Consider the following 24664-nt stretch of genomic DNA (forward strand, 5'->3'; position numbering starts at 1 on the left):
CTTTATTCCTGTCTTACCCCTAGGTTCTTCATGACATTTTTTTCCCCTTAAATTCCATATATATGTGTTAGCATACGGTATTTCTCTTTCTCTTTCTGACTTACTTCACTCTGTATGACAGACTCTAGGTCTATCCACCTCGTTACAAATAGCTCAATTTCGTTTCTTTTAATGGCTGAGTAATATTCCATTGTATATATGTGCCACATCTTCTTTATCCATTCATCCGATGATGGACATTTAGGTTGTTTCCATCTCCGGGTTATTGTAAATAGAGCTGCAATGAACATTTTGGTACATGACCCTTTTTGAATTATGGTTTTCTCAGGGTATATGCCCAGTAGTGGGATTGCTGGGTCATATGGTAGCTCTATTTGTAGTTTTCTAAGGAACCTCCATACTGTTCTCCACAGTGGCTGTATCAATTTACATTCCCATCAACAGTGCAAGAGGGTTCCCTTTTCTCCACACCCTCTCCAGCATTTATTGTTTCTAGATTTTTTGATGATGGCCATTCTGACAGGTGTGAGAAGATATCTCATTGTAGTTTTGATTTTCATTTCTCTAATGATTAATGATGTTGAGCATTCTTTCATGTGTTTGTTGGCAGTCTGTATATCTTTGGAGAAATGTCTATTCAGGTCTTCTGCCTATTTTTGGATTGGGTTTTTTTTTTTTTGTTATTGAGCTGCATAAATTTTGGAAATTAATCCCTTGTCAGTTGCTTCATTTGCAAATATTTTCTCCCATTATGAGGGTTGTCTTTTGGTCTTATTTATGGTTTCCTTTGCTGTGCAAAAGCTTTGAAGTTTCATTAGGTCCCATTTGTTTACTCTTGTTTTTATTTCCATTTCCCTAGGAGGCGGGTCAAAAAGGATCTTGCTGTGATTTATGTCATACAGTGTTCTGCCTATGTTTTCCTCTAAGAGTTTGGTAGTTTCTGGCCTTACATGTAGGTCTTTAATCCATTTTGAGCTTATTTTTGTGTATGGTGTTAGGGAGTGATCTAATCTCATACTTTTATATGTACCTGTCCAGTTTTCCCAGCACCACTTATCAAAGAGGCTGTCTTTTCTCCACTGTACATTCCTGCCTCCTTTATCAAAGATAAGGTGATCATATGTGCGTGGGTTTATCTCTGGGCTTTCTATCCTGTTCCACTGATGTATCTTTCTGCTTTTGTGCCAGTACCATACTGTCCTGATTACTGTAGCTTTGTAGTATAATCTGAAGTCATGGAGCCTGATTCCTCCAGCTCCGTTTTTCATTCTCAAGATTGCTTTGGCTATTCGGGATCTTTTGTGTTTCCATACAAATTGTGAAATTTTTTGTTCTAGTTCTGTGAAAAATGCCAGTGGTAGTTTGATAGGGATTGCATTGAATCTGTAGATTGCTTTGGGAAGTAGAGTCATTTTCACACTGTTGATTCTTCCAATCCAAGAACATGGTATATCTCTCCATCTATTTGTATCATCTTTAATTTCTTTCATCAGTGTCTTATAATTTTCTGCATACAGGTCTTTTGTCTCCTTAGGTAGGTTTATTCCTAGATATTTTATTCTTTTTGTTGCAATGGTAAACGGGAGTGTTTTCTTGATTTCACTTTCAGATTTTTCATCATTAGTGTATAGGAATGCCAGAGATTTCTGTGCATTAATTTTGTATCCTGAAACTTTACCAAATTCATTGATTAGCTCTAGTAGTTTTCTGGTAGCATCTTTAGGATTCTCTATGTATAGTATCATGTCATCTGCAAACACTGACAGCTTTACTTCTTCTTTTCTGATTTGGATTCCTTTTATTTCCTTTCCTTCTCTGATTGCTGTGGCGAAAACTACCGAAACGATGTTGAATAAGAGTGGTGAGAGTGGGCAACCTTGTCTTGTTCCTGATCTTAGTGGAAATGCTTTCAGTTTTTCACCATTGAGGATGATGTTGGCTGTGGGTTTGTCATATATGGCCTTTATTATGTTGAGGAAGGTTCCCTCTATGCCTAACTTCTGCAGGGTTTTTATCATAAATGGGTGTTGAATTTTGTCAAAAGCTTTCCCTGCATCTATTGAGATAATCATAGGGTTTTTCTCCTTCAATTTGTTAATATGGTGTATCACATTGATTGATTTGCGTATATTGAAGAATCCTTGCATTCCTGGAATAAACCCCACTTGATCATGGTGTATGATCCTTTTAATGTGCTGTTGGATTTTTTTTTGCTAGTATTTTGTTGAGGATTTTTGCGTCTATGTTCATCAGTGATATTGGCCTGTAGTTTTCTTTCTTTGTGACATCCTTGTCTGGTTTTGGTATCAAGGTGATGGTGGCCTTGTAGAATGAATTTGGGAGTGTTCCTCCCTCTGCTATATTTTGGAAGAGTTTGATAAGGATAAGTATTAGCTCTTCTCTAAATATTTGTTAGAATTAGCCTGTGAAGCCATCTGATCCTGGGCTTTTGTTTGTTGGAAGATTTTTAATCACAGTTTCAATTTCAGTGCTTGTGATTGGTCTGTTCATATTTTCTATTTCTTCCTGATTCAGTCTTGGCAGGTTGTGCATTTCTAAGAATTTGTCCATTTCTTCCAGGTTGTCCATTTTATTGGCATAGAGTTGCTTGTAGTAATCTCTCAGGATCTTTTGTATTTCTGCAGTGTCAGTTGTTACTTCTCCTTTTTCATTTCTAATGCTATTGATTTGAGTCTTCTCCCTTTTTTTCTTGATGAGACTGGCTAATGGTTTATCTATTTTGTTTATCTTCTCAAAGAACCAGCTTTTAGTTTTACTGATCTTTGCTATCGTTTCCTTCATTTCTTTTTCATTTATTTCTGATCTGATTTTTATGATTTCTTTCCTTCTGCTAACTTTGGGGTTTTTTTGTTCTTCTTTCTCTAGTTGCTTTAGGTGCAAGGTTAGGTTGTTTATTTGAGATGTTTCCTGTTTCTTAAAGTGGGCTTGTGTTGCTATAAACTTCCCTCTTAGAACTGCTTTTGCTGCATCCCGTAGGTTTTGGGTCGTCGTGTCTCCATTGTCATTTGTTTCTAGGTTTTTTTTTTTATTTCCTCTTTGATTTCTTCAGTGATCACTTTGTTATTAAGTAGTGTATTGTTTAGCCTCCATGTGTTTGTACTTTTTACAGGTCTTTTCCTGTAATTGATATCTAGTCTCATAGTGTTGTGGTCGGGAAAGATACTTGATACAATTTCAATTTTCTTAAATTTACCAAGGCTTGATTTGTGACCCAAGATATGATCTATCCTGCAGAATGTTCCATGAACACTTGAGAAGAATGTGTATTTTGTTGTTTTTGGATGGAATGTCCTATAAATATCAATTAAGTCCATCTTGTTTAATGTATCATTTAAAGCTTGTGTTTCCTTATTTATTTTCATTTTGTATGATCTGTCCATTGGTGAAAGTGGGGTGTTAAAGTCCCCTACTATGAATGTGGTCCTGTCGATTTCCCCTTTTATGGCTGTTAGTATTTGCCTTATGTATTGAGGTGCACCTATGTTGGGTGCATAAATATTTACAATTGTTATATCTTCTTCTTGGATCAATCCCTTGATCATTATGTAGTGTCCTTCTTTGTCTCTTCTAATAGTCTTTATTTTAAAGTCCATTTTATCTGATATGAGAATTGCTACTCCAGCTTTCTTTTGGTTTCCATTTGCATGGAATATCTTTTTCCATCCCCTTACTTTCAGTCTGTATGTGTCTCTAGGTCTGAAATGGGTCTCTTGTAGACAGCAAATATATGGGTCTTGTTTTTGTATCCATTCAGCCAATCTGTGTCTTTTGGTGGGAGCATTTAGTCCTATTACATTTAAGGTAATTATCAATATGTATGTTCCCATTCCCATTTTTTAAATTGTTTTGGGTTCGTTATTGTAGGTCTTTTCCTTCTCTTGTGTTTCTTGCCTAGAGAAGTTCCTTTAGCATTTGCTGTAAAGCTGGTTTGGTGGTGCTGAACTCTCTCAGCTTTTGCTCGTCTGTAAAGGTTTTAATTTCTCCATCAAATCTGAATGAGATCCTTGCTAGGTAGAGTAATCTGGGTTGTAGGTTTTTCTCCTTCACCACTTTAAATATGTCCTGCCAGCCCCTTCTGGCTTGCAGATTTTCTGCTGAAAGATCAGTTGTTAACCTTATGGGGATTCCCTTGTGTGTTATTTGTTGTTTTTCCCTTGCTGCTTTTAATATGTTTTCTTTGTATTTAATATTTGACAGTTTGATTAATATGCATCTTGGCATTTTTCTCCTTAGATTTATCCTGTATGGGACTCTCTGTGCTTCCTGGACTTGATTAACTATTTCCTTTCCCATATTAGGGAAGTTTTCAACTATAATCTCTTCAAATATTTTCTGAGTCCCTTTCTTTTTCTCTGCTTTTTCTGGAACCCCTATAATTCAAATGTTGGTGTGTTTAATGTTGTCCCAGAGGTCTCTGAGACTGTCCTCAGTTCTTTTCATTCTTTTTTCTTTATTCTGCTCTGCATTAGTTATTTCCACTATTTTATCTTCCAGGTCACTTATCCGTTCTTCTGCCTCAGTTATTCTGCTATTGATCCCTTCTAGAGTATTTTTAATTTCATTTATTGTGTTGTTCATCGTTGTTTTTTTCATCTTTAGTTCTTCTAGGTCCTTGTTAAATGTTTCTTGCATTTTGTCTGTTCTATTTCCAAGATTTTGGATCATCTTTACTATCATTATTCTGAATTCTTTTTAGTTAGACTGCCTATTTCCTCTTCATTTGTTAGGTCCATGGGTTTTTATCTTGCTCCTTCATCTGCTGTGTGTTTTTCTGTCTTCTCATTTTGCTTATCTTACTGTGTTTGGGGTCTCCGTTTTGCAGGCTGCAGGTTCGTAGTTCCCCTTGTTTTTGGTGTCTGTCCCCAGTGGCTAAGGTTGGTTCAGTGGGTTGTGTAGGCTTCCTGGTGGAGGGGACTAGTGCTGTGTTCTGGTGGATGAGGCGGGATCTTGTCTTTCTGGTGGGCAGGTCCACGTCTGGTGGTGTGTTTTGGGGTGTCTGTGGAGTTATTATGATTTTAGGCAGCCTCTCTGCTAATGGTTGTGGTTGTGTTCCTGTCTTGCTAGTTGTTTGGCATAGGATGTCCAGCACTGTAGCTTGCTGGTCGTTGAGTGAAGCTGGGTGCTGGTGTTGAGATGGAGATCTCTGGGAGTTTTTCGCCATTTGATATTATGTGGAGCTGGGAGGTCTCTTGTGGACCATAAGTCCTGAAGTTGGCTCTCCCACCTCAGAGGCACAGCACTGACTCCTGGTTGCAGCACCAAGAGCCTTTCGTCCACATGACTCAGAATAAAAGGGAGAAAAAGTAGAAAGAAAGAATTAGTAGAAGTAGAAAGAAAGAAAGAAAGAAAGAAAGAAAGAAAGGAGAGAGGGAGGAAGGAAGGAAGGAAGGAAAGAAAGAAAGATAAAGTAAAATAAAATAAAGATAAAATATAATAAAATTATTAAAATAAAAAAATAATTATTAAGAGAAAAAAAGAAAAGAAAAATTAAAAAGAAAGCAAAACAAAACAAAAAAAATGGACGGATAGAACCCTAGGACAAATAGTGCAAGCAAAGCTATAAAAACAAAATATCACACAGAAGCATATACATACACACTCACAAAAAGAGGAAAACGGGAAAAAATCATAAATCTTGCTCTCAACGTCCACCTCCTTAATTTGGGATGATTCGTTGTCTATTCATGTATTCCACAGATGCAGGGTACATCAAGTTGATTGTGGAGCTTTAATCCGCTGCTTCTGAGGCTGCTGGGAGAGATTTTCCTTTTTCTTCTTTGTTCTCACAGCTCCCAGGGGCTCAGCTTTGGATTTGGCCCTGCCTCTGCGTGTAGGTCGCCGGAGGGCGTCTGTTCTTCGCTCAGACAGGACGGGGTTAAAGGAGCCGCAGATTCGGAGGCTCTGGCTCACTCAGGCGGGTGGGGGGGGTGGAGGGAGGGGCATGGAGTGCTGGGCGAGCCTGCGGCGGCAGAGGCCAGCATGACGTTGCACCAGTCTGAGGCGCACCGTGCGTCCTCCCGGAGGAGTTGTCTCTGGATCCCGGAACCCTGGCAATGGCGGGCTGCACAGGCTCCCCGGAAGGGGGTGTGGATAGTGACTTGTGCTCGCACACAGGCTTCTTGGTGGCGGCAGCAGCAGCCTTAGCGTCTCATGCCCGTGTCTGGGGTCCATGCTTTTAGCCGCGGCTTGCGCCCGTCTCTGGAGCTCCTTTAAGCAGCGCTCTTAATCCCCTCTCCTCGCGCACTAGGAAACAAAGAGGGAAGAAAAAGTCTCTTGCCTCTTCGGCAGGTCCAGACTTTTCCCCGGACTCCCTCCCGGCTAGCCGTGGCGCACTAACCCCCTGTAGGCTGTGTTCACGCCGCCGACCCCAGTCCTCTCCCGGCGCTCCGACCGAAGCCCAAGCGTCAACTCCGAGCCTCACCCGCCCCGGCGGGTGAGCAGACAAGCCTCTCGGGCTGGTGAGTGCCGGTTGGCCCTGATCCTCTGTGCGGGAATCTCTTCGCTTTGCCCCCCGCACCCCTGTTGCTGTGCTCTCCTCCGCGGCTTCGAAGGTTCACCCCTCTGCCACCCCCAGTCTCCGTCCGCGAAGGGGCTTCCTAGTGTGTCGCAACCTTTCCTCCTTCATAGCTCCCTCCCACTGGTGCAGGTCCCGTCCCTATCCTTTTGTCTCTGTTTATTCTTTTTTCTTTTTCCCTACCCAGGTACGTGGGGGGTTTCTTGCCTTTTGGGAGGTCTGAGGTCTTCTGCCAGCGTTCAGTAGGTGTTCTATAGGAGTTGTTCCATGTGTAGATGTATTTCTGGCGTATCTGTGGGGAGGAAGGTGATCTCTGCGTCTTTCTCTTCCGCCATCTTCCCGGAAGTCTATTTTTAGTTTTTTAAGGAATCTCCATACTGTTTTCCATAGTGGCTTCACCAATTTACATTCCCACCAACAGTGTAGGAAGGTTCCCTTTTCTTCTAAAGTGTGATCATTTTTAATTTTAGTCATATAAGTTTCAAAATTTAATTTTAGAAGAATCCTGAGAGGTTATTATTCTGGGCTCAGCAGTTCACCAGTAGAACTTTTTGTGAAAATGTTCGTTATGCACCATCTGACATACGTGGTTGGGGAGCACTTGAAATGTGACACGTGTGACCAAGGAATTGAATTTTAAATTATATCGAATTTTAATTATTAAAAGTTAGATTTAAATAGCCATATGTGACTAGTGGCTACTGTATTGAACAACTCAGTTCTACCTTTACACAGACTTAGTTAAGTCTCAACTAATAATACAACAATTTTTTTTCTTTTGTAAGTGCCTTTTTTTTCCATGAAAAGTAAGACTAGAATTATTGAGTAATGTGGAAATAGATATAGATTCCTCTGCCTTAGACTACCTACTTTATCAAATGGAATAATTTAAAGGAGAAAATCAGCCCTGCCTTTTGACTACTAAGTGATCCTAGGCAATGGCATTTCTGTATTATTGACACGGAGGGAGCCTTCCTTTAGGGACCTTCCATGGCTTGTATTTGGTAGAGATGTAGAGTTCACAGCACATTTTCTCAATTTTTTTTTTTTTTCAGAAAGAATCCCTTGTATTATTATCATTCTCATGTTAGGGGTGCAGAGGCTGAGCGACAGTGACCTGCCAGTTTTATCAGCATGAGTGTGAGGAGAGAGGAGGAGGCGGTCTGGTTCAGTTCACACAAAACGTTTCCTAGGGACTCATTGCTTGTGGCAGGTACTGTGTTATGTGCAGAAGATTCAGAGAGGAATAAAATAAAGCTCTCCTCTCTTGGATATTTTGGGTGCTCTCCCCTGAGGGAGGGAGAAAAGTGAGACTGGCTGTGGACAGTCACATCACCTCTCTAGGAGACTACTTACTAACCGTTCTCTCCATCTGGGTGTCAGCAGCCCACCCCCCTTCTTCTAAGCCTGTTGGGCACTCTGCCAGTCCTTATTCCACTGACCTGCACTTTCTATTAAGGCTTGTCTGCATCTCACCATATCTTCAAAACTCACCCCTTTTTAAAATAAATCCTCCTTCTTGAATTATCTGGTAAATGTCATCTGGTTCTGGTTGGGACACAGAGTGATACATCCCCTCCTTCTAATTGAACTGTTTCTGGGGGTATATCTCCTCTCTTCTTGGGTTGGGTGGAACAGCAGCACCAAGGTCTCTGTTCTTGAACACTGGCTGACACATGGAGTGTGATACTGTAGATTCCAGCACTCTAGATGCCCAGCATGCTGGGATCCTTAACCCCATCACAAGAGATGCCTCTGTGTTGAGCTGTGGGTTTAAATTGAGGCAGCATACCTTGGCAAATTATTCCATTATGGTATATCTAACAGAAGAAATATTTAAATTTATCAACGATCTGATAACAAATTCTGTTAACAGGTATAACTTTATTTATTGACCAACCATAGAAGGATTTCATTTATAGAGTGGGGGGTCAATAAATGATTTTGTTGATGACTAAGTTTGGATTTATTCTTAAATTATGATGCATTGTAAATACATACCAGAAATGAACAAATATATTAATTAAGAGGTCAGTATATTAACATTATTTAATATATCTGAATCACATGATTGTATTTTAACACAGATCTATTAATCTTTACTTAGATTATCATCAGGAAACACTTTTAGTCTTTTAAATAATGTAATTGAAGTAGCTGCCTATTTTATACTAAATGATTATTAGAGTATGATGTGTCATACACTGTGGTAGGTACTAGGATTAAAGTGGTAAACAGGTAGACACTGTTTGCATTTGGGGAGTGTATATTTTATTGGGTAAGATGTATGCCAAAGGAATAATTTGCAAGTAATTTATGTATTGCAATTGTTGCATAGTTATGTGGTTTTTGTTTCCTTTTCCCCTTCCTCATTCTACAACCCCTCCCCCACCCGACCTGGAGCCTGACTGATATTGAGACCAAGAAAACAGGGGATTTTTTTGGAAATTTGACTCAAGGAGGAGACAGATATTCTTTAGCATAATAAAGTGCAGGAGATACACTAAAAGGTATTAATCTTCGTAGTATGAAGATGATAATGGCTTTATACTGAGGCTCTAAAAGACTGACCTCAGTGAAAATTGTTTTCCCTTCTCTTCTCTCAGTGATGAAAATCTCTGGAATAATATGGCAATGAAACATAAAGGAGCTGAACAAGAAGAGATCCAGTGACAGAGTCTGGGTGTCTGCTTGAAGGAGTTGAGAGTGAGGAGAAAAGAGGCATAAAGAGAATCAGAGGCTGTGGAAGGAAGGAGATACTTTTATGCTTACATCTGGTTGGCCATATGGGAATGCCATGAATCTAGAGGAGCTGGGTGTGGAACCAGCTTTCAAGACAGTCCTCAATGATTCTAGCCCCCTTGTATTCACGTCCTTTTGTAGTCTCCTCCCACATTGGAAAAGGCTGACTTGTATAACCAATAGGATATTGTAGAAATGATTGTGTCTTTGGAGTTGATGTTATAAAAGATATGTGGCTTCTGTCCTGTTCTTTTGGACCACTCAGTCTGGGAGAAGCCAGCTGCTATGTTGTGAGGACTCTCAAGCAGCTCTATGGAGAGGTCAATAAGTGAGGCCACATGAGTGAGAAATCCTGGAAATGGATCTTCTAGCGTCAGTCAAGTTTTCAGATGACTACAGCCTGGGCTCATATCTTGCCTGTGAAATCAAGAGACCCTGAGCCAGAACCACCTGCTGAGCTTCTTCTGAATTACTGACTCAAAGAAACTGTGAGTAATAAATCTGTGTTGTTTTAAATTACTGTGCATTGGAGTAATTAATTATGTAACAATAGATAACTAATACACTGAGAAGTGAATTAAATAGAATCCATTCCAAGTTTCCACTGCCCTGTGAATTCTGTAGGAGTTGAACATGTTCTAATGTGAACTATTTGTTTGTTCTTTTGAATTCTGTGTCTGCTTGAGTAGCTCAAAGCAAGCCTTTAGGAAAATGAACTATACTTTTCCACCCTTCATGATAAAGGATGTGATGTTCCGGTTACAATTTTAAGTGCTGAAAGGAGAAATCCAGGGGACAATGAAAGAACATAACTCATTGATAGTGTTACTGCTTACGTGTAAGAATAATACAGGTGTGAGGGACTGAGTAATCTGAACAAAACTATGCTGTGTGCACCTGTCTTAAGAATCACCAGCATGCTGTTTTTCCTGCTGGAAGTATCTGTGTTCTTCTTTCCTCAGTTCCATTGACCTTTTCTTTTCTTTTTTTTTTTTAAAACATTTATTTAAATCCATTTCTGTCGTAATTTGGATCATATTTTTGCCTCTCTACCCCTTTGAAAAACAACTTTGTTGCTCTCTCTTTTGGTAATAGAATATTCTAAAGCCCTCTATTTGTATTCTACATTATCGCTTCATTTCAAAACCCAAATCCTTAAAATTGGCGTTGCTTAGCAAATTAACGACTTATTCCATAGTGATACCTTGTTATGTTTTCTATTGTTTAATGTAACACTTTGGCCATTGCATAAAGGAATATGTACCAATGAATCTAATTGAAATACCATCCTGAGTTCCTCTTTAAGTAGAAAAAAGCCTATTAAAATTAATTAATTACAAAAACCCCACTGTATTCAGCAAGGCAATTTCAAGCAGAGTGATACCACTATCTCCCTTGCTCAGATGTTGCTATTTACACAATTAACCTCCTGAACCACTATGGAGATTTTAAAACTATTTAAGCATTAGCCTAAAGCTGGCATGTGAACCGGATATATCTGCCTATTGCTTTTACATATTTGACTCCTTCTCTCCTTTGCCATCAAACTCAGAAATCTTCACTAGTTCTAGGTAGATTATATTATTAAGGAAAGTCGGGTTCTGGCGCCCCCTTGTGTAGAAATGCTCCAGGTGTTAGTCTTATTGGCAGCTCAGTTGTAGTTTGTTTAGGGAAATGTGGAAGGATGAATCATTTTTCCATTTATTTATGCAACATGATTTGAATTTCTGAAACAATGTGACTTACTTCTTGCTCAGTTATAAGACTGAGGAACTGAGATAAATTTTATTAAAGCAAACATGAGACATTATAAAAACTCTTGATAAAACAATTAAATTCCTACTAAATTTTGATTTGTTAGATGGAATCATTTGTTCTCACTTGTACTGATAATAATTAATTGCCAAAATACCATTGACTAAATTCACTAAAGGGGAGTCTTCCATTCACCGTTTATCCTCTCAACTCCGGGGCCGGGACCCACCATTGTTAGGAAGAATGTCCCTGCAGACACAATTCCACAATTCATCCTAGTGCCCAATTCCTACCCTGGCATCTCCTACACAGTGGTCTACCTTGGCTTGTCCTCCACTGACATGTTACTTTTCTTTCCTGAGGTCGGAAAAAATAATTTAGTGATCCTTGAACACTTAACAAGAGTTGGAGTCTGAGTAATGGTACTGGGATAGCACAGTGCTTGTATGCCTAGACCACACAAAGCTAGGAATAAAATTAGGCTCACAACATGTAAATTATTTCTCTGATTCTGTTTATCCCTGCCTCTGTGGAACCTCCAGCTGCCTCCAGGTATCCCCATCCCAACTATTTCTGGGCGTTGCCACAAATTCCCAGAAGGGCTCACATTCAGTTCTCTTAGCCACTGTGCAGTCACATATTTTCCTCTCTTTACGCCAGATTCTGGGGATGCACAGGTTGCCTGGTGTTGCCTGTTAGTGTGGGTGTAGGCTGCTGATGAATGTGTGGTCATAATGATGCTGCCCTTGCCACGTTGAGGCCAGCTCAGGTCACTGGAGCTTTACCCTGTGGCCGGAAATGTCCGGACACTGCTGGTGTGCTGGAGCTCTAGCTACGCCAAGGCTTCACTCTGTGTTTTGATTTCTCAAATCTGTTCTGGCTTCTTCTCTGATTGTGGAAAATGTCTACCCTTGTTGTATCATCTTTCAGTGCTGACCTCTGAGCCAGGCAGCTCTCCTGTATTCCTGTTAAAGGCTCCATCTCTGCGGCTCTGGCCCGTGTCCCTGGAGGGAGGGAAGGCACAGCTGGGAGGAAGAAGGGACATCACTGGACAAAGTGAATTGCACTTGCCTGCTGTTTCTCCTCTCACTCTTTACCCAGGGCGTTTTTGTTAGAAGAAACAGTGAGCTTCACTTCTCTTTCTTACTTTGACTAAAGGCTCCCTCTTCCCAAACAGATTCCTCATAGCTCTGATTCATCTGTTTGCAGAAATGCTCAGACATGTCTGCGTCTAGGAAGAATGCAGCTCACGCTCCAGTGGGGCTCTCCCTGTATTCATTAGTGGTGAGAAGGTGATAGTGGACGGTGGTGCCAGGTTAAGAGAAAAGAAACATCTTTAGATGGAAGATGCTGGCTCTCCTCACGCTTCTAAAATGTTCTAGCAGTTATTCTTGAGGGGAGAATACATCTCATGGAAACTTGGAGGATAGTTTCAAAAGTTCTTGAACATATCATGAGAGAATAATGCTAAAAATTAGATGTTCTTGCTTTATTCTATCTTGTAACATACTTTCACCTTGTGATGTATTCAGCAAATATTACACAGAATTATTGTAAAGTTCCTGCTTACAAATATTAAGGTTACAACAGACCATATAGTCAAATGCCCCTGTAAGTGAGAAGGTGTTTTCTAAAGGGAGGTTAGCTTGACTATCCAGAAGTCTGCATAAAGACTTTTTTGTTTCTTCTGTTTTTCTAGGTAATTATATCGTGCTCCTAGCACCTCCTCATTTCTGTCTCTAGCATTTTATGGTGCAATAATATAAACCTAGATCTTGTTGATATTTACAGTTAGGTAGCCTGAAGACAGCACTGCTAAGTGGAGGTGGCCTGCCTTTTTTCGAATCCAGGTGCTCCACTTACCAGCCGAATAACCTTGACAAGTAACATTGGCCCTCTAAACCTCAGTTTCCTGATATATGAAGTGGGATAAATAATACTGACAGTACTTACTCATAGGTTGCAAGACTTCACTGAGGTTATTAATAAGAGCTAGGATAGTACAGGAAATGCAGTAAAGACTTGAGAAACTCTTGTCCTTACTAAAACAAAATAAAAATTTTCTCACTAAACTGAGTTTTTATATGCCAATTATTCCTCAGTAAAGCTGTTAATAAAAGTGAGGGAAGAAAAATTTAAGTAAAAATTGTCTGACCAAAAGAAAATGCTAAGCTTGACTCCCAAAAATTCTGAGATTTTTTTCAAAGGAAGATAAAGTTCTGGGAAAGACGGACAGAAGGTCTGTGCTTCCTTCACCACTTTATGGAAGAAGGAGTGTCTGGGGAAAACATGAATTGGGGTCATAAAGTGTCCTTTGTGATAAATTCGAATCACTGCTTTACTGTGTCTTACCTGGGTTAGCACCAACCAAAAGGTAGCCATTAGCCCCATGTGGCTACTGAGCACTTGAAATGTAGCTAATCTGAAGTGAAATGTGATATCAGTATGAAATATACATCAGATCTGAACATTTATTATAAAAATAAGTAAAATAATTTATTTGAAATTTTAAGGTATTGATTGCATGTTGGAAGTGATAATACTTTGGATATTTTTAAAGGAAATATATTAACAAAAATTAATTTTACCCGCTTTTTTAAAAGGTTTTTTCTAAATGTGGCTGCTGAAAATTTAAAAAATTATATATTTAGATTGAATTATATTTCTATAGGACAGTGCCTTTTCTTGTTGACCCAGGGATACACAGGAAGGACATAACTTCTGGAAGAAATGATACTGAGGCAGGTTACTTTTTTTTTTTTTTTTTGCGGTACGCGGGCCTCTCACCGCTGTGGCCTCTCCCGTTGCGGAGCACAGGCTCCGGACGCGCAGGCTCAGCGGCCATGGCTCATGGGCCCAGCCGCTCCGCGGCATGTGGGATCTTCCCAGACCGGGGCACGAACCCATGTCCTCGGCATCGGCAGGCGGACTCTCAACCACTGCTCCACCAGGGAAGCCCCAAGGCAGGTTACGTTTTTAATGTCAGAGTATTCCCATTAAATTTGTAAAATTTTTATATATCCAGTTCTCAGAAGAGTAAACTCTGGATTTAGATATTATGGCTTCAAATATAGACACCATCATTGACTATCTGTATGATCTTGAACAAGTGTCTGAATCTCAGCTTTTTCCCCTCCCCCTCCAACCATAGGGGTGATATTATTACCTAGGTCCAGAATCTCAGATGTTCAAGAATACATGCTTTTACCTTTCCATAACTGAAATTAATTTCTATTATGAATGCTCAGTCCATCTATTGGTGAAAACAATCTCAGTCCTTTCAGAGTTCACGTTCCCCCATATATAAAAATGCACCCTTTCCTCTAAGTAGTACACAGGTAAGGGAGGAAGAGCATATGATCAGCTGGGTCATTCTCTTGCCTGTCTGGGGTTTAGATATCAAAGTTGCTATTTCTTCCTCATCCCAATTGCAAGGGCTCTTCAGGCACCCTAGTTTTCTCTTCCATGTAGACACACTTTAGGGTTTATGGAAAACAATCATCCAGTTACAAAACCTACCTTCTAGGTACATTAACAGGAATAAACAACATGATCCATGTAAAGTGTTTAGCACAATGCCTAAACAAATTAAGCACCTAGTAAAGGTAATTATTATTATTAATATTGTTGATGCTGTTGCTCTTGTTCTCAGCCAATGCATGTTGGGTTTCCAGAGATCTGGTTGCCAGAAAAGAGGTGGGTGAGGTTACCATTTTCTTTTGCTCCTTTTTTAGTATTGAGAGTGAGGAGAGAAACTGGATACACTGGGGGTAAACAAAGCAAAACAAAACATTGGTTTCCAATTACTCTTTGTGCTGTTCAAGAGATTAGCAGCTAGGACTGGTGCTGGGAAGACACGTGAGCGTGTGTTGGTAGTGGATTAAAAACTGTAGATCTTCTAAAGTTGAAGGGAATCATTTAATGGTAGAAATAACAATGGCATAAATAGTTATTAAGCATCTCTGACATGCCAAGAATGTGATAAGTGATGTGGAGGATACAAAGGATGTGAAAGTCATAGTCCATGCATTTGAAGAATTTATAGTTGCATAAATGAAAAATACGTATTGCATTTCTAAAATGAGAGATGATAGTGGGTTGGAAGGCTGACCATTTCTGCATGGTTTCATATGGTGATGACACTTTGGTGGGGATGTCAAAACTCAGGGTTAATGATAAAACTTTGGATAAAGAAACTCAATTTGTTAGTGTACTTTGAGCTAATAGAGATGTCAGAAACTTATTCTTTCTAACCAAACTCAAAAGAAGCTAATGGATAATTAGAATGTTGATGTATTAATGTACAGTGGGGAATATTCTTTTCAAGTGAGGAGAATACTTGTGTAAAATTTACTGATGGCTAATATCCAGTAGAAGATAAAATGAATATTTTTTTCAATTCATTAATATTCATTTTATTGATACATTCATTTTGTCATCTGGTTGGTACTAGATGACACTAAAGTTTTACTTTAAATGTATAACAGAATTCTTTCACATCAAAAAGTTTATCTACTAATTACACTTTTAAATATGCAGATTGAGAAAAGACTTCTCATGTTAAGATTTTAATAGTTAAAATATCACAGATCAACATGAGGGAAGCCAGTGTTTTGCAAGAGGATAGTTTGAAAACCGCTGCTACAAATTTGAATGCCTTCTTATCTTGGTGCTTGTCTTTTATGCACTTGCATTTATTAAGGGGTTAAGACTTGATCTAGTCTTTGAATGAAATGTTAGATTTGGATTAGAATAAAAATAGGACATAAAACCTGGAGAGTGAGTAAAGTGTAGGAGAAAGATGTGCAGACAGACCTTTACTAGAATGCAGAGGAGAATCAAGTTAGACTAAAGAGAGAATGTGTTTTTTGGAGACTAGATTTGATAGGCAACATGACCCTACTGTATCATATTAAATTGCACAGTGGATGAGAGTATGATATTTGTTGGAAAAACCTAAACTAAAAGGCTTATAAATCTCTTAACAAGAATATTGGTCTATGTGTCTGTTTTTGTGCCAGTAACATACTGTTTTGATTACTGTAGCTTTATAGTATAGTCTGAAGTCAGGGAGCATTATTCCTCCAGCTTTGTTCTTCTTTCTCAAGATTGTTTTGGCTATTTGGGGTCATTTGAGAGATTATCATACTAAGTGAAGTAAGGCAGACAGAAAAAGACAAATATCATATGATATCACTTATATGTGGAATCTAAAAAAATGATACATATGAACTTATTTACAAAACAGAAATAGATTCACAGACATAGAAAACAAACTTATGGTTACCAAAGGGGAAGGAGGGTGAGGGATAAATTAGGAGTTTGGGATTAACATATATGTATTGCTATATATAAAATAGGTAAACAACAAGGGCTTACTGTATAGCACAGGGAACTATATTCAAAACTTATAATAAACCATAATGGAAAAGAACCTAAAAAGGAATATATATATATACACACACACACACACACACACACACACACACAGACATATATATGTATACAATGGAAGCACTTTGCTGTACACCTGAAAATAACACAACATTGTAAATCAACTATACTTCAATTAAAAAAAAGAATATTGAAATTTGGAGTTATGATTTCCACTTAACAATTGGATGTTGCTAAGATGCTAAGTATGATATGTCATGTAATAAAATTTATTTGAATTTTTCCACTCCATGAACTTCATTTTCAAAATGTTAACGATTTGGATGATAAAGGGGGCTTACTTTGTATTTACCTTCTGTCAGCACTTGTTAAAAGTCACTTTACAAGCAGTTCTTTGAAACATTATTTGGAGAATCAGCTATTCTGAACTATGATGTGAACTATGAATGTGTCTGGTTTTAAACCACCTTTGCCTCTCAAAGCTGTTTTTTTTAGATGATAATTTAATAGATAGGCTCTTTGAGGCAAAAAGTAGCATAACACATATAATGCAGAGTTATTATCAAATCTTCTTTCAATATTTCTTCCCGTATCTCCACTAAATCTTATTTAATAACATCAAATTGAGTTATAGAATATATTAGAACTGTAAGGGATCTTGCGTCACATGGTTGCAATCTCTTTGTTTCTCTGGAATCCTCTAAGGGATTGGAGGAAATATAATTCAAAGTAGTCTTTTTTTTCTAGGTGGTTCCTAGGGACTAGCCCAACCTTATAACCTGGCCAAGATTGCAACATTCTGCTCTGTATCTACAGTCAAGCCTTCTTGTGTTCTTCTGACATCTTGTTTGCTTCACATGGTGAAGCAAAACATGCTTTCTTTATTTGATCCCTTTTTGTTAATTTTGATACTCAGTTTCATAGCATTTATCCTCCCACAAATGAATAGAATATGGCAAATTTATTTTTGTGTCATGAATTTGGTGAATGTAGCAATGCTAGTTCCCACCTTCACTGTGTATTCATCAGTGAGATGCTTAATTGGGTGTGTTGACTTGGCTAGGCCACAGTATCCAGATGTTCAATGTTCAATAGATAAAACACTAGTCTAGATGTTGCTGTGAAGGTATTTTATGACAAGATTAACATCTAAATCAGTAGACTTTGGGTAAAGCAAATTACTCTCCCATAATGTGGGTGGCCCTCACCTCATCACAGTTGAAGGCCTTAAGAGAAAAAGACCAACTTCCCTGAGGAAGAGGGAATTCTGCCTGCAGGCTGCCTTCAGGCTCAAGTTGCAACATCATCTCTTTCTTGGGTCTGCAGCATGCAGACCTAGACTGGCACAAGTCAAGTCTTGCAGATTTTGTGCTTGCCAGCCTCCATAATTGTGTGATACAATTTCTTTTCTTTTTTCTTTTTTTTAACATCTTTATTTCAGTATAATGCTTTACAATGGTGTGTTAGTTTCTGCTGTGTAACAAAGTGAATCAGCTATATGTGTACATATATCCCGATATCTCCTCCCTCTTGTGTCTCCCTCCCACCCTCCCTATCCCACCCTCCCTATCCCACCCCTTTAGGTGGACACAAAGCATAGAGCTGATCTCCCTGTGCTATGCGGCTGCTTCCCACTAGCTATCTATTTTACATTTGGTAGTGTATGTGTCCATACCACTCTCTCACTTCATCCCAGCTTACCCTTCCCCCTGCCCCATATCCTCAAGTCCATTCTCTACATCTGCATCTTTATTCCTGTCCTGCCCCTAGGTTCTTCAGAACCACTTTTTTTTTTTTTTAGATTCCATATATATGTGGAATATGAGGAATATAAATTCCTCTCTGTCATTCCCTATCTATCTATCTACCTATCTATCTATGTAGATCTAGATCTATAGTTTCTCAGGAGAATCCTGACTAATATAATCAGTCAATCAGGATTAAGGATCTACCTCTGGCCAAAATTCATTTAAAATCCTAGAGTTAGAGTTTAAAGTGAAAGTGAAAGACTAGAGTCACATTTTGTAGATGAATGAATCAGTCTTCATAAGTAAAGAGAAGAAAAATAGAAGTCCAAAAACAAGAAAATAATTTACTCAATGATTTTATTTTTGTCCAGTAGCTCAATCCTTCAAATAGAAGGGGATTTCACTGTATCAGAGATTAGTTACCATTGGGAGCGGATCCAGGTTTTGCTCGTATAGTTTAGGGAGCTGTATTTAAGAAGAGAATATAAAAGTACTACTACCAAATTAGGTATGGAAGTGAATATTTAGGTTGAGAAGAGGAATCACAACAATTTACAAAAGTTTAAAAGCTGAAAAATACTGCAAACATAACAAAATCCACAAAGAAAACGTACACTTTTTATTAACTAATTGCCTGATATACCTGTACATTACTACCCCCCAGTAGTTTTTATTTATTTATTTTTTTAATTTTTTTTTGCGATACGCGGGCCTCTCACTGTTGTGGCCTCTCCCGTTGTGGAGCACAGGCTTTGGACGCGCAGGCTCAGCGGCCGTGGCTCACGGGCCTAGCCGGTCCGCGGCATGTGGGATCTTCCCGGACCGGGGCACGAACCCGTGTCCCCTGAATCGGCAGGCGGACTCTCAACCAATGTGCCACATGGAAGCCCCACCCCAGTAGTTTTTTGGTGTATATTATTGATTATCACTTGAGAATATACAGATAATTTAGTCCATAAATTCCACACTACCAACAAACTTCCATGCCAGACACTGTAAGATACATTCACTTGGAGATGGGACTTTGACTTGCACCTTCCTGTCATGATGGGTGAACAGACCTAGTCTTTATTGGAAAGACTTTATTGAAAGTCTTTCCTTTCCTCAGATGGCTGGTAATCACTTAACTGTACATCCATGTGACTGTAAGCCATATAAATATATCCTGCAAAGCTCAAACTAAATGTGTCCATACTTACCTTTCCTTACCAGAGTCTAAAAACCCCACAGCCACTCCTTCACCACCCAACTCAAGGGGACATGTGAGGGAAGGGAATTCAGAGAAAGAGACAAAGGACCTTAAGATAAGGTATCCTCATTTTGTGATTTTTACAGAAACATACAATTATGTGAACACGGCCTTGGAAGGGCCCTGGGTGAATGAGAGCCCCAAAGTTTAAGCCTCTGGCTACCATAGTTACGTGAAAGTCTTCTCTTTTCCCGCTTCCAAATAAGTTTTCAAAGAATCACTTATTCATGTAAATTTATTAATATGTTTTTGTGCTACTGGGATTAATGTGTGAAATTTTCCATAATTAACTGTAAATATTTATACTGTGAATGTGGGAACTACATATGAATGGGAAATGAAATATCTTTAAATCATAAATTTACAATGAATGTATTAGAACAGTGTAATTGAATCTTGTTTATAATTATAGTAGATGTACAATAATAGCTGTTTGTTTTTTTTTTAATGGCCTTTTCTTTTTTATCCCCAGAAGGGCAGAGGGAAGGAACAAGAAAAAAGTAAAACAGACCAGCTTTTATCATGGGAGGCTGACTTCAAAATCAAAATATGTTCTGGAGCCAATCAGTTAGAACTGATTTCAAAATAAAATTACCATTGGCTTTCAAGTGGAAATTACAGGGAGAAAATGTTAATAAAAATATAATGGTTATAATGGCAACTCTAATGATGATGATGTTATGTGCGTGTGGTTAGATGAATGATTATATATAATCTGTGACACTTTTTTTTTTAGTCCATAGAGGTAGATTAAAATTGGTACTTATGGGATCATAATTTATTCACATCTCCCTAGCTCATTAAAATTACTTTGTCATTATGTCTAAATTCTCATCTTGTGATAGGGCCACGCACATAACGGCACAGAGAATTGGACTGACGGGAACTTTCAGTCAGTTCCAATTCTGCTTTAATTATTCACGGGACTAAAGACTCTCTATAAAATCAGTTATTTGGCATCTTCTCATTGATTCTGAAAGAGGTTTATACATGAATATGCAAAGGAATCTGTGGCAGGCTGGTGCATTGGTGGCCTCTCAATGCTAAAGCCTTTGCGTAGCCCCTTCCACAAGGACCCTGGGCATGACCTCCTAACTGGCTGTAGTCAAAGGACATTAACAAATGTGACATAAGCAAGGCTTGTTGAGAGCATACACATTCAAGTTGTCCTCTTAGAAAACTCCATCATGGAACACAGATATCATAGCGTGAGGAAGTCCAGGCTATGTTGCTATAGAGAGAGCCTTGTGGAATGGTCATGGAGGATGAGACACCAATTCTTCTGGGTGAAAGAAAACCAAGGTGCCCTAGACAAGTTTCCAGTTGAATGTCACCATACAAGAGACCTCAGGTGACACTACAAAGACTAGAAGCACACAATCAACCCACAAAAAATGTGAAAATAGTACATCATTGTAGTTTTTTTTTTTTTAACATTGTTATTGGGGTATAATTGCTCTACAGTGGTGTGTTAGTTTCTGCTTCATAACAAAGTGAATCAGCCATACATATACATATATCACCATATCTCCTCCCTCTTGCATCTCCCTCCCACTCTCCCTATCCCACCCCTCTAGGTGGTCACAAAGCACTGAGCTGATCTCCCTGTGCTCTGTGGCTGCTTCCCACTAGCTGTCAGTTTTGCATTTCATAGTGTATATATGTCCGTGCCACTCCCTCACTTTGTCCCAGCTTACCCTTCACCCTCCCCATGTCCTCAAGTCCATTCTCTACGTCTGCATCTTTATTCCTGTCCTGCCCCTAGGTTCTTCAGAACCACTTTTTTTTTTTTTTTGGATTCCATACATATGTGTTAGCATACAGTATTTATTTTTCTCTTTCTGACTGACTTCACTCTGTATGACAGACTCTAGGTCCATCCACCTCACTACAAATAACTCAATTTCCTTTCTTTTTATGGCTGAGTAATGTTCCATTATATATATGTGCCACATATTCTTTATCCATTCATCTGTTGATGGACACTTATGTTGCTTCCATGTCCTGGCTATAGTAAATAGAGCTGCAGTGAACATTGTGGTACATGACTCTTTTTGAATTATGGTTTTCTCAGGGTATATGCCCAGTAGTGGTATTGCTAGGTTGTATGGTAGTTCTAGTTTTAGTTTTTGAGAAACCTCCATACTGTTTTCCATAGTGGCTGTATCAATTTACATTCCCACCAACAATGCAAGAGGGTTCCCTTTTCTCCACACCCTCTCCAGCATTTATTGTTTGTAGATTTTTGGATGATGGCCATTCTGACTGGTGTGAGGTGATACCTCATTGTAGTTTTGATTTGCATTTCTCCAATGATTAGTGATGTTGAGCATCCTTTCATTTGTTTGCTGGTGATCTGTAAATCTTCTTTGGAGAAATGTCTATTTAGATCTTCTGCCTATTTTTGGGTTCGGTTGTTTGTTTCTTTGAGCTGCATGAGCTGCTGTAAATTTTGGAGATTAATCCTTTGTCAGTTGCTTCATTTGCAAATATTTTCTCCCATTCTGAGGGTTGTCTTGTTTATGGTTTCCTTTGCTGTGCAAAAGCTTTTAAGTTTCATTAGGTCCCATTTGTTTATTTCTGTTTTTATTTCCATTTCTCTGGGAAGTGGGTCAAAAAGGATCTTGCTGTGATTTATGTCATAGAGTGTTCTGTCTCTGTTTTCCTCTAAGAGTTTTATAGTGTCTGGCCTTACATTTAGGTCTCTAATCCATTTTGAGTTTATTTTTGTGTATGATGTTAGGGAGTGTTCTAATTTCATTCTTTTACATGTAGCTTTCCAGTTTTCCCAGCACCACTTATTGAAGAGGCTGTCTTTTCTCCATTGTATATTCTTGCCTCCTTTATCAAAAATAAGGTGACCATATGTGTATGGGTTTACCTCTGGGCTTTCTATCCTGTTCCATTGATCTGTATTTCTCTTTTTGTGCCAGTACCATACTGTCCTGATTACTGTAGCTTTGTGGTATAGTCTGAAGTCTGGGAGCCTGATTCCTCCAGCTCCGTTTTTCGTTCTTAAGATTGCTTTGGCTATTCGGGGTCTTTTGTGTTTCCATACAAATGGTGAATTTTTTGGTTCTAGTTCTGTGAAAAATGCCATTGGTAATTTGATAGGGATTGCATTGAATCTGTAGATTGCTTTGGGTAGTATAATCATTTTCACAATGTTGATTCTTCCAATCCAAGAACATGGTATATCTCTCCATCTGTTTGTATCATCTTTAATTTCTTTCATCAGTGTCTTATAGTTTTTGGCATACAGGTCTTTTGTCTGCTTAGGTACGTTTATTCCGAGGTATTTTATTCTTTTTGTTGCAATGGTAAATGGGAGTGATTCCTTAATTTCTATTTCAGAATTTTCATCATTAGTATATAGGAATGCAAGAGATTTCTGTGCATTAATTTTGTATCCTGCTACTCTACCAAATTCATTGATTAGCTCTAGTAGTTTTCTGGTAACATCTTTAGGATTCTTTATGTATAGTGTCATGTCATCTGCAAACAGTGACAACTTTACTTCTTCTTTTCCAATTTGGATTCCTTTCACTTCTTTTTCTTCCCTGATTGCTGTGGTTAAAACTTCCAAAACTATGTTGAATATTAGTGGTGATAGTGGGCAGCCTTGTCTTGTTACTGATCTTAGAGGAAATGGTTTCAGTTTTTACCTTTGAGAATGATGTTGGCTGTGGGTTTGTCATATATGACCTTTATTATGTTGAGGTTAGTTCCCTCTATGACTACTTTCTGGAGGGTTTTTATCATAAATCGGTGTTGAATTTTGTTGAAAGCTTTTTCTGCATCTATTGAGATGATCATATGGTTTTTATCCTTCAGTTTGTTAATATGGTGTATCACATTGATTGATTTGCATATATTGAAGAATCCTTGCATTCCTGGGAAAAACCCCACTTGATCATGGCCTATGATCCTTTTAACGTGCTGTTGGATTCTGTTTGCTAGTATTTTGTTTAGGATTTTTGCATTTATGTTCATCAGTGATGTTGGGCTGATGTCTTTGTCTGGTTTTTGTATCAGGGTGATGGTGGCCTTGTAGAATGAGTTTGGGAGTGTTCCTCCCTCTGCTATATTCTGGAAAAGTTTGAGAAGGTTAGATGTTAGCTCTTCTCTAAATGTTTGATAGAATTCGCCTGTGAAGCCATCTGGTCCTGGGCTTTTGTTTGTTGGAAGATTTTTATCACAGTCTCAATTTCAGTGGTTGTGATTGGTCTGTTTATATTTTCTATTTCTTCCTGGTTCAGTCTCAGTAGCTTGTGCTTTTCTAAGAATTTGTCCATTTCTTCCAGGTTGTCCATTTTATTGGCATATAGTTGCTTGTAGTAATCTCTCATGATCCTTTGTATTTCTGCAGTGTTTGTTGTTTTCATTTTCATTTCTAATTTTCTAATTTTCTAATTTTCCTTTTTCATTTCTAATTCTGTTGATTTGAGTCTTCTCCCTTTTTTTCTTGATGAGTCTGGCTAATGGTTTATCAATTGTCTTTATCTTCTCAAAGAACCAGCTTTTAGTTTTATTGATCTTTGCTATTGTTTCCTTCATTTCTTTTTTTGTTTGTTTGTTGCCTTCATTTCTTTTTCATTTATTTGTGATCTGATCTTTATGATTTCTTTCCTTCTGCTAACCTTGGGTTTTTTTTTTGTTCTTCTTTCTCTATTGCTTTAGGTGTAAGGTTAGGTTGTTTATTTGAGCTGTTTGTTGTTTCTTGAGGTAGGATTGTATTGCTATAAACTTCCCTCTTAGAACTGCTTTTGCTGCATCCCATAGGTTTTGGGTCATTGTGTTTTCATTGTCATTTGTCTCTAGGTATTTTTTGATTTCTTCTTTGATTTCTTCAGTGATCTCTTGGTTATTTAGTAGTGTATTGTTTAGCCTCCATGTGTTTGTATTTTTTACAGATTTTTTTCCTGTAATTGATATCTAGTCTCATAGTGTTGTGGTCAGAAAAGATACTTATTATGATTTCAATTTTCTTAAATTTACTAAGGCTTGATTTGTGACCCAAGATATGATCTGTCCTGGAGAATGTTCCATGAGCACTTGAGAAGAAAGTGTATTCTGCTGTTTTTGGATGGAATGTCCTATAAATATCAATTAAGTCCATCTTGTTTAATGTATCTTTTAAAGCTGTGTTTCCTTATTTATTTTCATTTTGGTTGATCTGTCCATTGGTGAAAGTGGTATGTTAACGTCCCGTACTATGATTGTGTTACTATCAATATCCCC

The 24664-nt window shown here is 38.4% G+C and overlaps 1 long non-coding RNA gene across 1 annotated transcript; it reads left to right on the forward strand.

Annotated features, from left to right (window-relative positions):
• Nucleotides 1–8593: 8593 nt before the first annotated feature.
• Nucleotides 8594–20059, forward strand: LOC137221527 (uncharacterized). Its single transcript, XR_010942052.1, has 3 exons — nucleotides 8594–9045; nucleotides 9142–9765; nucleotides 19896–20059. It is a non-coding gene; the product is annotated as an uncharacterized lncRNA (long non-coding RNA).
• The last annotated feature ends 4605 nt before the right edge of the window (nucleotides 20060–24664 follow it).

The sequence above is a fragment of the Pseudorca crassidens genome, chromosome 3 (assembly GCF_039906515.1).
Source record: "Pseudorca crassidens isolate mPseCra1 chromosome 3, mPseCra1.hap1, whole genome shotgun sequence".
Taxonomy (NCBI): domain Eukaryota; kingdom Metazoa; phylum Chordata; class Mammalia; order Artiodactyla; family Delphinidae; genus Pseudorca; species Pseudorca crassidens.